This window comes from Ahaetulla prasina, chromosome 1 (genome assembly GCF_028640845.1).
Source record: "Ahaetulla prasina isolate Xishuangbanna chromosome 1, ASM2864084v1, whole genome shotgun sequence".
NCBI classification, from domain to species: Eukaryota; Metazoa; Chordata; class Lepidosauria; order Squamata; family Colubridae; genus Ahaetulla; species Ahaetulla prasina.
In genome coordinates this window covers 161,980,127-161,992,220 of record NC_080539.1, presented here as the reverse complement: position 1 = coordinate 161,992,220, position 12,094 = coordinate 161,980,127, and positions in this window count along the sequence as shown.

The window sequence follows — 12,094 nt, the reverse complement described above, 5'->3', positions numbered from 1 at the left end:
TCTTGTGTTATTGTAGTTGAAACTGAAGTAGTCGTTGGGAGGAAGGACGTTACAACGGATGATTCTATGAGCTAAAACCAGGTCCTGTCGAAGGCGACGGAGTTCCAAGTTTTCTAAACCCAGGATTTCAAGTCTGGTGGAATCAGGTATTTTGTTGGTTGTGGAGGAATGGAGAACTCTTCTCGTAAAATACCTCTGGACACGCTCAACTGTATTGATGTCAGAAATAGGGTACGGATTCCAGACAGGCGAGCTGTAATCAAGAATTGGCCTAGCAAATGTTTTATATGCTCTGGTCAGCAGTGTGGTGTTCTTGGAAAAGAAACTACGCAGGATTAGGTTAACAACTCTTAGAGCCTTTTTTGCTATGTAGTTGCAGTTATATGCAGTTATTAACCTGGGGTTGCAATTTTAAGGCTACCATTTTTAGTGCAATCAGTGAGGAGGGAAAAAACCCCACTGCAAATAGTGAAATTTCATTTGCGGTTAAAAATGTACCTGATCATACTGGAAGTACGAGTAACTTTGCAAGATTAAAAAACTTATTATTATTATTTTTAAAAAAACACAGATATCTGATAGATTAAGCAGATTGATTGTAAACAAATAAATAGGAACCTATAAAATGGTAAATGGCAGATGATTGCAATACACTCTACATGGGGTGAAGACCATCCAGAAGTCTAAGCAGGTTCAAAATGCAGTGACATGTACAGTAACGGGCACCTCAAAGTATGTCTACATTTCACCTATCACAATTCAGAGAACTGGTCTCTAGATACCTATCATCTATCTTTCTATCTGTTGTGCCTTGCTCGCCCCCCCCCCCCGCTGCAGCCGGGCCCCTCTCATCTCCTGCTATCTCAGCCAGAGACTGATAGTGCAGAAGAATGTCCTGGCATGCCTCCAGCCCCCAGCCCTGGCACCATGCCCGGACAAACCGATCAAACAAACCTCCCTCCGATAGCATGTGCGCCTAAAGCCAGCCACGAGCTAGGATTTCTGGCAGCTGGGGATGAAACAATGCAATGGATAGATCCACGCTTCTAGAGAATGGAGAGGCGACATCAGCAAAAGGAAGGGAGGGGCAGGCCTGAATAAGTGCTGAGTCATGGAGCCACACCCCATGGCCTATATAAAGGATCTGCTTTCTGGCATTCTTTGAGTCAGGCAAAGTCTAACTTGGATTGCTGAAGTCACATCCTGGTCTCCTGCCTGCCCTGAGAACTCTGACAGAACTTTGGCAAAGCTGCAGAGGCTTCGCAGCCTCGCTTGATACGGACTTCCCCGACCCAGCCATCAGAGGAGGAGTGGGACATGACACTATCTATCTATCTATCTATCTATCTATCTATCTATCTATCTATCTATCTATCTATCTATCTCTTTATGGCATAGGGATTGGATATCTGTGGGACCCACCTATCTCCAACTATTTCTGCCCACCTGGTATCAGAATTGGCACATTCTGTTGTTAGTTGCGAAGTCGTGTCCGACCCATTGTGACCCCATGGACAATGTTCCTCCAGGCCTTCCTTCCTCTACCATCCTCTGGAGTCAATTTAAGATCACACCTACTGCTTCAGTGGCTCCATCCAGCCACCTCGTCCTCTGTCGTCCCCTTCTTCTTTTGCCCTCAATCTTTCCCAGCATTAGGCTCTTCTCTAGTGAGTCCTTCCTTCTCATTAGGTGGCCAAAGTATTTCAGTTTCATCTTCAGGATCTGGCCTTCTAAAGATCAGAGGGGTCGAACTCCTCTAAGACTGACTGGTTTGATCACCTTGCAGTCCAAGGGACTCGCAGGAGTCTTCTCCAGCACCAGAGTTCAAAGGCACATTCTATGGTACATTCTAGGTTCCTTCTATTAAATATTGTCATTTATGGGATCAAAATGGTATGCCTTTTCTGTCACAGGCCCTGTCCTCTGGAAGTGGCCTCTCTCCTTGGTTCTAAACAGCACAAGATCTAGATTTGGTCTCAGACCCAAAGTTCATGTGTTTATTATTATTATTTTTAAGTTTATTGGATTTTTATTTTTAAATATACGTCAATAGCAATACATGAACAGTGTGGCCTCTGGGTATAATTCATTTTGATACAAGTAGCGATAATAATATTAATAATATTTGTTACATTAATCAAATTTATGTAATCCTAGTATTAATATACATGTTTGTTTTAAAGCAGTCATTCAATATTTCAGTGTTCCATTTTAATGCCAATGATATTATTTAAACATACCTAGTAATACCATCTTTCAGCCTCTAGTCTTTCCATCTAGCTATTGCTTATATTCTATGATATAAAAATTATATATGCCAATATTTTCCCTGTTTCTTATTTCTAGCTTTATTCTGGCTTCTAGTCAGGCCACCATTACTAATCCTAGTGTTAATACACGTTTATATTAAGACATAGTCCTTCATTATTTGATTGTTCAGTATTTCAATACACCATTCTAGTACCAATCATCATATTATTTTAAACATACATAATAATAGCATCTTTCAACCTCCAATCTTTCCATCTAACTATTGCTTTATATAAAATTGTACATTCTTATTTCTACTTCTATTCTAGTTTTTAACCAGGCCATCATTATATTAGAAAAATATATATTTCCTTTCTAGCCGTCATCTTTTGCCCGTTTTAATACTTCAATTCTTATTCGTGTTTTAACTTGCCTCCCATACTCCTCTTTTAGATCTTTGTCTCTATCAACATCTGCTTCTTCACCATTCAGTCTGAATATTTCTCCCATCTCTGTCCCCCTAAGCTGTCAGGTCTCCAGAGTGTCCACTCAAGCCCCTATCTCCCTTTCGAAAATAACGTTCAGCTTATTCAATTCCACTTTTAAATCTCTTAAAATAATTTTCCCTTGGTTTATTTCCTCAGTCATTATTATCTTTATCGTCTTTTCCTTCTCATCTCCTTGCTTTATTTGCTGATTTGTCTGTTCTATCTTTCCTTCCATTCTTTCTGTTGTCTCCTCTCTTTCCTGGACTCTTTGATCTTCATTCATTATCAGTTGTAGGATATTTTCTATGTTCCCATTTATGCCTTCCACTAAGTTCTTCATCTCTCTGTGATAGTTTGTCATAGTATCCCTACTGCTTTCAAACATCAAAGACATTTCTTTTGAAATCTCACTCATTTCCCTTTGAAGGAGCATCTTGTCTTACTTTGGTAAGTCCTGCTCTTACTCAATAGTCCAGAAGCAACATATTCAGGTCCAATGTTGCTCCTCAGAAAGTTCAATAATCATCATTCTTTACATCTCAGGATTATTAATCTGTTCCAGGGGTGAAATCCAAAAATTTTCCCTACCAGCTCTGTGGGTGTGGCTTGGTGGCCATGGCAGGGGAAGGATATTGCAAAATCTCCATTCCCACCCCATTCTGGGGCCAGCCAGAGGTGGTATTTGCCAGTTCTCCAAGCTACTCAAAATTTCCACTATCAGTTCTCCAGAACCTGTAAGAACCTGCTGGATTTCACCCCGATCTGTTCCATTTAAGTAGTCCAGGCAGCTTTCCACAAATCAAACGTCACTTAACTTAACTTAAAGGTCTTCCTTATTCTTACAATAGAGTCCAATGATCATAAAGTAGATAGTTATAGAACAGTGAGTATCACCACCATTCTCCAGATGGATGTTGTTTATTTCTCTTATCTGAAATTTGCAAGCTTGTAGAGGTAAGGTATATTTTCCATTCACCAGTAGATGGCACCTTCAGCTTAGGATTCAGCATTGTTTTGCATCTGACAAATTGATTAATCCAAATTTAATTCAATTTATGGGATCAAAGTCAGCTATTCAAGTAGATAGTTTCAGCATTTTATAATACCTTTCCAGAACAACGCCTACCCAGTTGAAAGTCCAATTATCTATGTTTTAAAATGTCTTTAGCTTTTATCTCCTTGGTTCTTTTCTTTCAGGTCTAGGATTTTTCTCTTTATGGTTATTCACCACTTTAAGAAATAGTTTTAAGAGTCTCTTTTCCTGGATTTTCTTTTCTTTTTTTCTTTTAAAGTTAAGGTCTAAATAAAAAAGGAATCTTCTCACCCAGCTCCAGTCACTGTTCATCTACACTGCTCCTGCACATTTCTTTGTTGCCTCAGCTGTCTCAGCTTCATGGCAACCATGATGGCTGCTTCAACTCCTTGGAGTGGATGAGAGGGAAGAAGCCCTAGGTCAAGCAGGAGAGTTGCAGCTCTCTGCAACCTGCAGGGCAACCCTCTTTACTTCATCACCCCTACAGGGTGCCTTTAGCTCCTTTTGGAGCCCTCCAACAGGGAGAACTCAGCATGGGAGTGCAGAGACCTACTCTTCATGTCCGATCTCGCCGTGACGTTAGCCAGAAATCCCCCAAAGTTCATTTGTTTATGCCAAACCCTGTTCATACCAAACCATGGTATGGTTTGATTGTTTTAGCCCAGGTTGCATATGAGGTTACACATATGTAACTATTTTTATTGTTTGGCATGTCTATCTTTAAGCCAACCAGAATCTACAGGAGTGAGCAGCTATAATAAAGTCAAATAAAAATAATGGTAATGTATTTTCTTTGTTTCATCCTGCCCTCTTGAAAGATTTCAGAGTAACAAACAACTTAAAATGATAATAAAGCCTGCTCAAACAAGATTTTTTGGCAACATAGAAGAACAGTTTAAGAAAACAGTCAAACACAATTAAGAATCCACACTAAATAGCTTAAAAACACACAAACACATATATTGCAAGCTATTCTCCTGACTGTTGTCAGTTCGATCCTGACTCGTTCAAGCGGGGCAAAAGTCCCCCTCTCTGTCTGCTGCTGTATTACACATTTGACTCAGACAGGGAACACTTATAGTAACCCATGTTGATATTTCATTACCGAAAGCCATGTTTGATTGTGAGCCTGGGGTTGGAGTAAGAGGTAGAAAAGTAGTGACCATCAAATGCAGCCATCAGAGAAGCCTACCTCTTGTCCCTCTGGTGTACGGACAGGAGTTTTGCCCCCCTCAGTTTGTCTACAGATTAATTTACAATTCTCTCCATCACCTGAAATTTCTGTTCCAGTTCCTTTCCTTCTTTCATACCTTCAATGCATTACTTAATGGAGAAAGTTGTAAGTTAATCTTATCTACCTTTCAAGGTGCCCCTCCCCTAACATAAGTTCATAAAATTCCATTTTAAACCACCTTTAAAGAAAACCAGCAATAGCCAGTGAAAACCCGAAATGTAAAACCTAAACCCAATATGCCCCTCCCCCAAATCTGCTGCGTAATTATTATTTTTTTTTTGACAATTCCCCACATTGAAAGGTTGGGGATAATTTGAATTTGCAAAAAGAAACAGAGTATACCAACTGTGTTACAACTGATATAATCAGAGGAGTTTCAAAGTAGTCTCTAGAGATGAATAAGCAGAGTGTGTGGGCTAAAATGGCAAGGTCATAAGTGGCACTGAAGGCAGTAGATGTTATAATCTGCCCTGCAAATTGAAAATGCAGCCAAGACCTATGCAACCTACTACATGAGGTAAATTTTAACCTCTCCTGGCATCTGCCCAGGCTCATTTTTTTTAACGTCAGGGAACTTAGCTGGGTATTATTGCATAGAATTCTATCTTCTAATACCAAGCATAGATTTATATTTCACTAAAAACTGCTTCATAAAAAGAAACAGCTAGCTGTCTTCACAAGTTTACAACTTTTCAGCCTCGTGATATGTGGAAATAACCCATGACTCACTCACTCTCTATCTATCTATCTATCTATCTATCTATCTATCTATCTATCTATCTATCTATCTATCTATCTTAACCTTCTCGTTGAAGCAACAGTTAACTTAGAATTCATTCTGTTCTTCATCACAGTACAATATTTTCTTTTCCATAAGTGATTGTTTCTTAGTGCTAGCTTTGCTAAAGGTAATGGGATTTAATTACAATTATTAGAATAGATTTTTTTTCTCCAATTCTCTCTCCTTCACATTCTTTCACTGTAATAATATGATCTGATGATCTAAGAATACAAGAGAGATAATTGATCCCCACCTTTTATCATGACAGAAAGAAGAAATAACCCCAGATAATAACAGGAGCTGAATGTACATAAAATAGAAATTAGAAAATGTAGACTGTGTGCAATATCCTTATGTAATTGTTAGGCACATTTAGGAAATGTTAGACATACTGCCACTCTTTGTTCTAAAGGTTTTAAAAGAGTTTTACCTCTCATTCATAAAAGGTGCAGAGATTGAAATAATATGGAATTCCTTTATACGATTTCAATTAATCAGTCCTGTTTTATTCCTTAATACCCTGTGTTATTTTCCACCTGCCTAGTTTTCATGGGTTTTTTTGCACAGTTTCTTAACTAGGCTCTTTCTGACTGTCGTCCTCTCTTCTACCACTATTCCCATTTGGTTTTTTTTTTCCCCTCTAGACTTGTTAAATTCCACATTTTGTGAATGATTGAAATGATTGTGAATAACCTTATGGCAGTAAGATCTCTATTGCTGATTTACGATAACCATGACGATGATTTATCACTTATTGCTTGTATGTACACTGAGACCCTGTGCACCGGAGGCAAATTCCTTGTGTCTCCAATCACATTTGGCCAATAAAGAATTCTATTCTATTCTATTCTATTCTATTCTATTCTATTCTATTCTATTCTATTCTATTCTATTCTATTCTATCCCATCCCATCCCATCCCATCCCATCCCATCCCATCCCATCCCTATCCCTATCCCTATCCCTATCCCTATCCCTATCCCTATCCCTATCCCTATCCCTATCCCTATCCCTATCCCTATCCCTATCCCTATCCCTATCCCTATCCCTATCCCTATCCCTATCCCTATCCCTGGTGTCGGCAACCCAAGACTCTTCCATCCCTCCGCTGCGGCTATCTGTCGCCCTGTCACAGCAGAGGGATGAAAGACCTGTTGCCCTATTGCAGTGGGTGAAGATGGCCAGAGCCTCAGTGCAGGAGCAAAGCGCCCCTGCATTTGCCTTTGCGTGCCTTCATCACATACATTTGCTGTTGCCGCTTCTTGCATTGCCTTGCACAACACAGTGAAATTTAGTGTGCTTCACAATTGGAGAGACTGGGTCCCCTCCTCCTGGAGTCCATTATGACATAGAGCCACAATGCCCCACTTGGTTCGCTCTTGCCTCCCAGATGTCAGTTGCTTTTCCTGTGTTTTTCCTGCAGAGCTGCCAGTGTTGTGATGCCCCACCTCCCCACTAGCCAGCTGGTCTTCAGCACACTGCTCCTGGGTTTGTTGGCTTCCAGATATCAGATTCCCAGCACCCAGCACCAGTTCAGGAGTCGTCCCCCCCGGGGACAAAGAGAGAGGGGGGGAAGATAGAGAGAGAGAGATAAAAAGAGGGGGAAGAGAGCGAGCTAAAGAGAGAGGGAAAGAGAGAAAAAGACATAAAGAGGGGGAAAGAGAAAGAGGGAGGGAAAGAGAGAGAGACAGAGAGAGAAGGAGGGAGAAAGAGAGAGAAAGAGAGAGAGAGAGAGAGAGACAGAAAGAGGCGGAAAGAGAGAGGGAGGGAGGGAAAAAGAGAGAGAAAGTAAGAGACAGAGACAGAGAGAGGGGGGAAGAGTGAGGGAGGGAAAGAGAGATAAACAGAGAGGGAGAAAAAGGGGGAGAGAGACGGAGAGAGATACAGAGGGGGAGAGGGAGAGACAGAGACACAGAGAGAGACAGAGACATAGAGAGAGGAAAATGGGGCAGAGAAGGGGAAGAGAGAGAGAGACATAGAGAGACAAACAGAAAGAGATAAAGAGAGAGGGGGGAGAGAGAGACATAGAGAGACAGATACAGAGAGGGATGGAGAGAGACACAGAGAGAGGGGTGATGTCAAAAGGGTTTTGTGGTTCCCGGTGTTTTTTAACAACCATTCTCTGCCCTAATGACCAGCTGGGTAGGCGTACCTAGGGGGTCATATGATTGGTTGGGATGAGTGACATCGAGTTGGCCATGTCCACCCAGTTTTTGCAGCTCCCAGTGTTTTCTTTTCTGTGGGAAACTGGTCCAAATGGCTCTAAATAGAGTGTTTAAGGTTTAAGGTTGCAGACCCCTATTTATTATTTAAATTTATTTATTATTTAAATTTTTATACCGCCCTTCTCCCGAAGGACTCAGGGCAGTTCACAGCCAGATAAAATAAACAATAATATTACAATATAAATACTATTAAAATACAATTAAAAGACTTATTCAATTGGCCTAGATTAAAAATTTAGAATAAATGATAAAAACCCATTAAAACCAACAAATTTAAAAACTAATCCAGTCCTGCGCAGATGAATAAATGTGTTTTAAGATCGCGACGGAAGGTTCGGAGGTCCGGAAGTTGACGAAGTCCTGGGGGGAGTTCGTTCCAAAGGGCGGGAGCCCCCACAGAGAAGGCCCTTCCCCTGGGTGTCGCCAGACGACACTGTCTCGCTGACGGCACCCTGAGGAGTCCCTCTCTGTGAGAGCGCACGGGTCGATGAGAGGTATTCAGTAGCAGTAGGCGGTCCCGTAAATAGCCCGGCCCTATGCCATGGAGCGCTTTGAAGATGGTCACCAAAACCTTGAAGCGCACCTGGAAGGCCACAGGTAGCCAGTGCAGTCTGCGCAGGATAGGTGTCACATGGGAGCCACGAGGGGCTCCCTCTATCACCCGCGCAGCCGCATTCTGGACTAACTGAAGCCTCCGGATGCCCCTCAAGGGGAGCCCCATGTAGAGAGCATTGCAGTAATCCAGACGAGACGTCACGAGGGCGTGAGTGACTGTGCACAAGGCATCCCGGTCTAGAAAGGGGCGCAACTGGCGCACCAGGCGAACCTGGTGGAAAGCTCTCCTGGAGACGGCTGTCAGGTGGTCTTCAAAAGACAGCCGTTCATCCAGGAGAACGCCCAAGTTGCTCACCCTCTCCATCGGGGCCAATGACTCGCTCCCAACAGTCAGCCGTGGACTCAGCTGACTGTACCGGGATGCCGGCATCCACAGCCACTCCGTCTTGGAGGGATTGAGCTTGAGCCTGTTTCTCCCCATCCAGACCCGTACGGCTTCCAAACACCGGGACAGCACTTCGATGGCTTCATTGGGGTGGCCCGGTGTGGAAAAGTACAGCTGGGTGTCATCAGCGTACAGCTGGTACCTCACACCGAAACCACTGATGATCTCACCCAGCGGCTTCATATAGATGTTGAACAGAAGGGGCGAGAGAATCGACCCCTGCGGCACCCCACAAGTGAGGCGCCTCGGGGTCGACCTCTGCCCCCCCGTCAACACCGTCTGCGACCGGTCGGAGAGATAGGAGGAGAACCACCGATAAACGGTGCCTCTCACTCCCAATCCCTCCAACCGGCGCAGCAGGATACCATGGTCGATGGTATCAAAAGCCGCTGAGAGGTCTAATAGGACCAGGGCAGAGGAACAACCCCTATCCCTGGCCCTCCAGAGATCATCCACCAACGCGACCAAAGCCGTCTCAGTGCTGTAACCGGGCCGGAAACCGGACTGGAACAGGTCTAGATAGACAGTTTCATCCAGGTGCAGGGGAAACTGATATGCCACCATACTCTCTACAGAGACCGGACGATAATTACCTAAAACAGCCGGGTCCAGGGAAGGCTTCTTGAGGAGGGGCCTCACCACCGCCTCTTTCAAGGCGGCCGGAAAGACTCCCTCCAACAAGGAAGCGCTCGTAATCGCCTGGAGCCAGCCTCGTGTCACCTCCTGAGTGGCCAGCACCAGCCAGGAGGGGCACGGGTCCAGTAAACACGTGGTGGCATTCAATCTACCCAGCAACCTGTCCATGTCCTCGGGAGCCACAGGGTCAAACTCATCCCAGACAATATCACCAAGACCGCCCTCAGACGCCCCGTCCGAATCGCCACAATTTTGGTCCAGACCATCCCGAAGCTGAACGATTTTATCGTATAGATAACCGTTAAACTCCTCAGCACGTCCCTGCAACGGGTCATCCCGCTCCCCCTGGTGAAGGAGGGAACGGGTCACCCGAAACAGGGCGGCTGGGCGGTTATCTGCCGACGCAATGAGGGAGGAGGCGTAGCAACGCCTCGCTTCCCTCAGTGCCACTAGGTAGGTCCTAGTATAGGATCTAACTAGTGTCCGATCAGCCTCTGAACGGCTGGACCTCCAGGAACTCTCTAGGCGTCTTCTCCGGCGTTTCATCCCCCTCAGCTCCTCGGAGAACCAAGGAGCCGGTTGGGATCTGCGCCGGGTCAGAGGCCGCAGAGGCACGACACGGTCTAAAGCCCCAGCCGCAGCCCGTTCCCAGGCTGCGGCTAGTTCCTCTGCCGTGCCGTGAGCCAGACCCTCAGGAAATGGCCCAAGCTCCGTCCGGAACCTCTCCGGGTCCATCAGGCGCCTGGGACGGTACCAACGTAATGGTTCCGTCTCCCTGCGGTGTTGGGTAGCGGTCAGAAAGTCTAGGCGAAGGAGAGAGTGATCTGACCATGACAAAGGTTCTGTGACTATATCTCTCAAGTCCAGATCCTTCAACCACTGACCAGAGATAAAAATCAGGTCCAGTGTGCCTCCCCCGATGTGAGTGGGGCCATCCACTACTTGAGTCAGGTCCAAGGCCGTCATGGAAGCCATGAACTCCCGAGCCACTGTTGATGACGAGCCGGCAGATGGCAAGTTAAAGTCCCCCATGACTAAAAGTCTGGGGGTCTCCACTGCCACCCCAGCAAGCACCTCCAGGAGCTCGGGCAGGGCAGCTGTCACGCAGCAAGGAGCCAGGTACGCGACCAGCAAGTCCATCTGACACCTATGACCCCATCTCACAAAGAGGGATTCACACCCGGCAATCTGAGGTACCGTGGTCTCCCTCGGCTCTAGACTCTCTTTAATAACAACCGCCACCCCGCCACCCCTACCCTGGGCCCTCGGCTGATGAAATGCACAGAAGCCCGGTGGGCACATTTCGACCAGGGGCACGCCCCCTTCAATGCCCAACCAGGTCTCCGTAACGCCTATAAGGTCCGCGGCGCCCCCCTGAATAAGATCATATATTAGGGGGGCCTTATTTGCCACGGACCGTGCGTTGCATAACATAAGCCGAAGGCCCAGGCTCTGAGGGTCTTGACCATCCGGGGAACGGGAGAAGTCAGAGGGATCGGGGCACGCGATCGCCTGCAAACATCGAGCGCGTGCCCCCCTAAACTGATACGATCCCCCCCTTCCGCCATATCTGCCCCTCCCACTTACCGTGCAAATAGAACCACCCTCACAGAAAGGAACGCATTCTCCCCCCTTAACCTCCGAACCCATTAAATAGTCGCCACGAGCACGCGCAGGAACTGGTCTCCCTCCCGCCGGGCTACCCCCCACCCTCCCCCCCCTGCCCCCAACCCAAACCCGTCGGTTTCCCTCCCCCCCTTAGATAGGGGGATCCCTATCCCTATCCCTATCCCTATCCCTATCCCTATCCCTATCCCTATCCCTATCCCTATCCCTATCCCTATCCCTATCCCTATCCTATTCTATTCCTAGGATGATTATTGGCCTTCCATAAACTGGGAAACATACAAATTATATGCCATTTGTGTCTCTGAAACAAAACAGGGGAGATTCTCAAAGGGGAAGATAAATGAGAAAGACGGAATACCACCAATATTTTTGTAATTTTTTTTTCATTGATGAATCCTAATCTACCATTCCTTGCCAACTAACCTCTATCAAAACTGCCTAAACGTTAAGCATGCCTGAAGAACTTCTTGCAGGTTGCAGCGACAGTTGGAAAGAGGGGGAAAAAATGAGCACTAATAAAGAGAGTTGCTAAACTTGAAAACCAGATATGAATATATGACAGCTCATACATCCTTAGTGTTGAGCGAGTCCTATTTTCCTTAAACGTCCCTCCCGCTCCCCCATCCCTCTCTCTGCTAGTTGCCACCGAATGCAAAGGCAGACACTGATCAAAAATGCCTTTCCCTGATGAAGCCATCTGCCAGCCTTTTTCTCAGCTTAATGATTTTGTACCCAGGAAGCCTGTCAGTCTTTCCTGGAGGCAATTCTGAAAAATGATATCCGAAAGAAAAGCTTGGCATGTGAAGTTCTTTTTAAAAA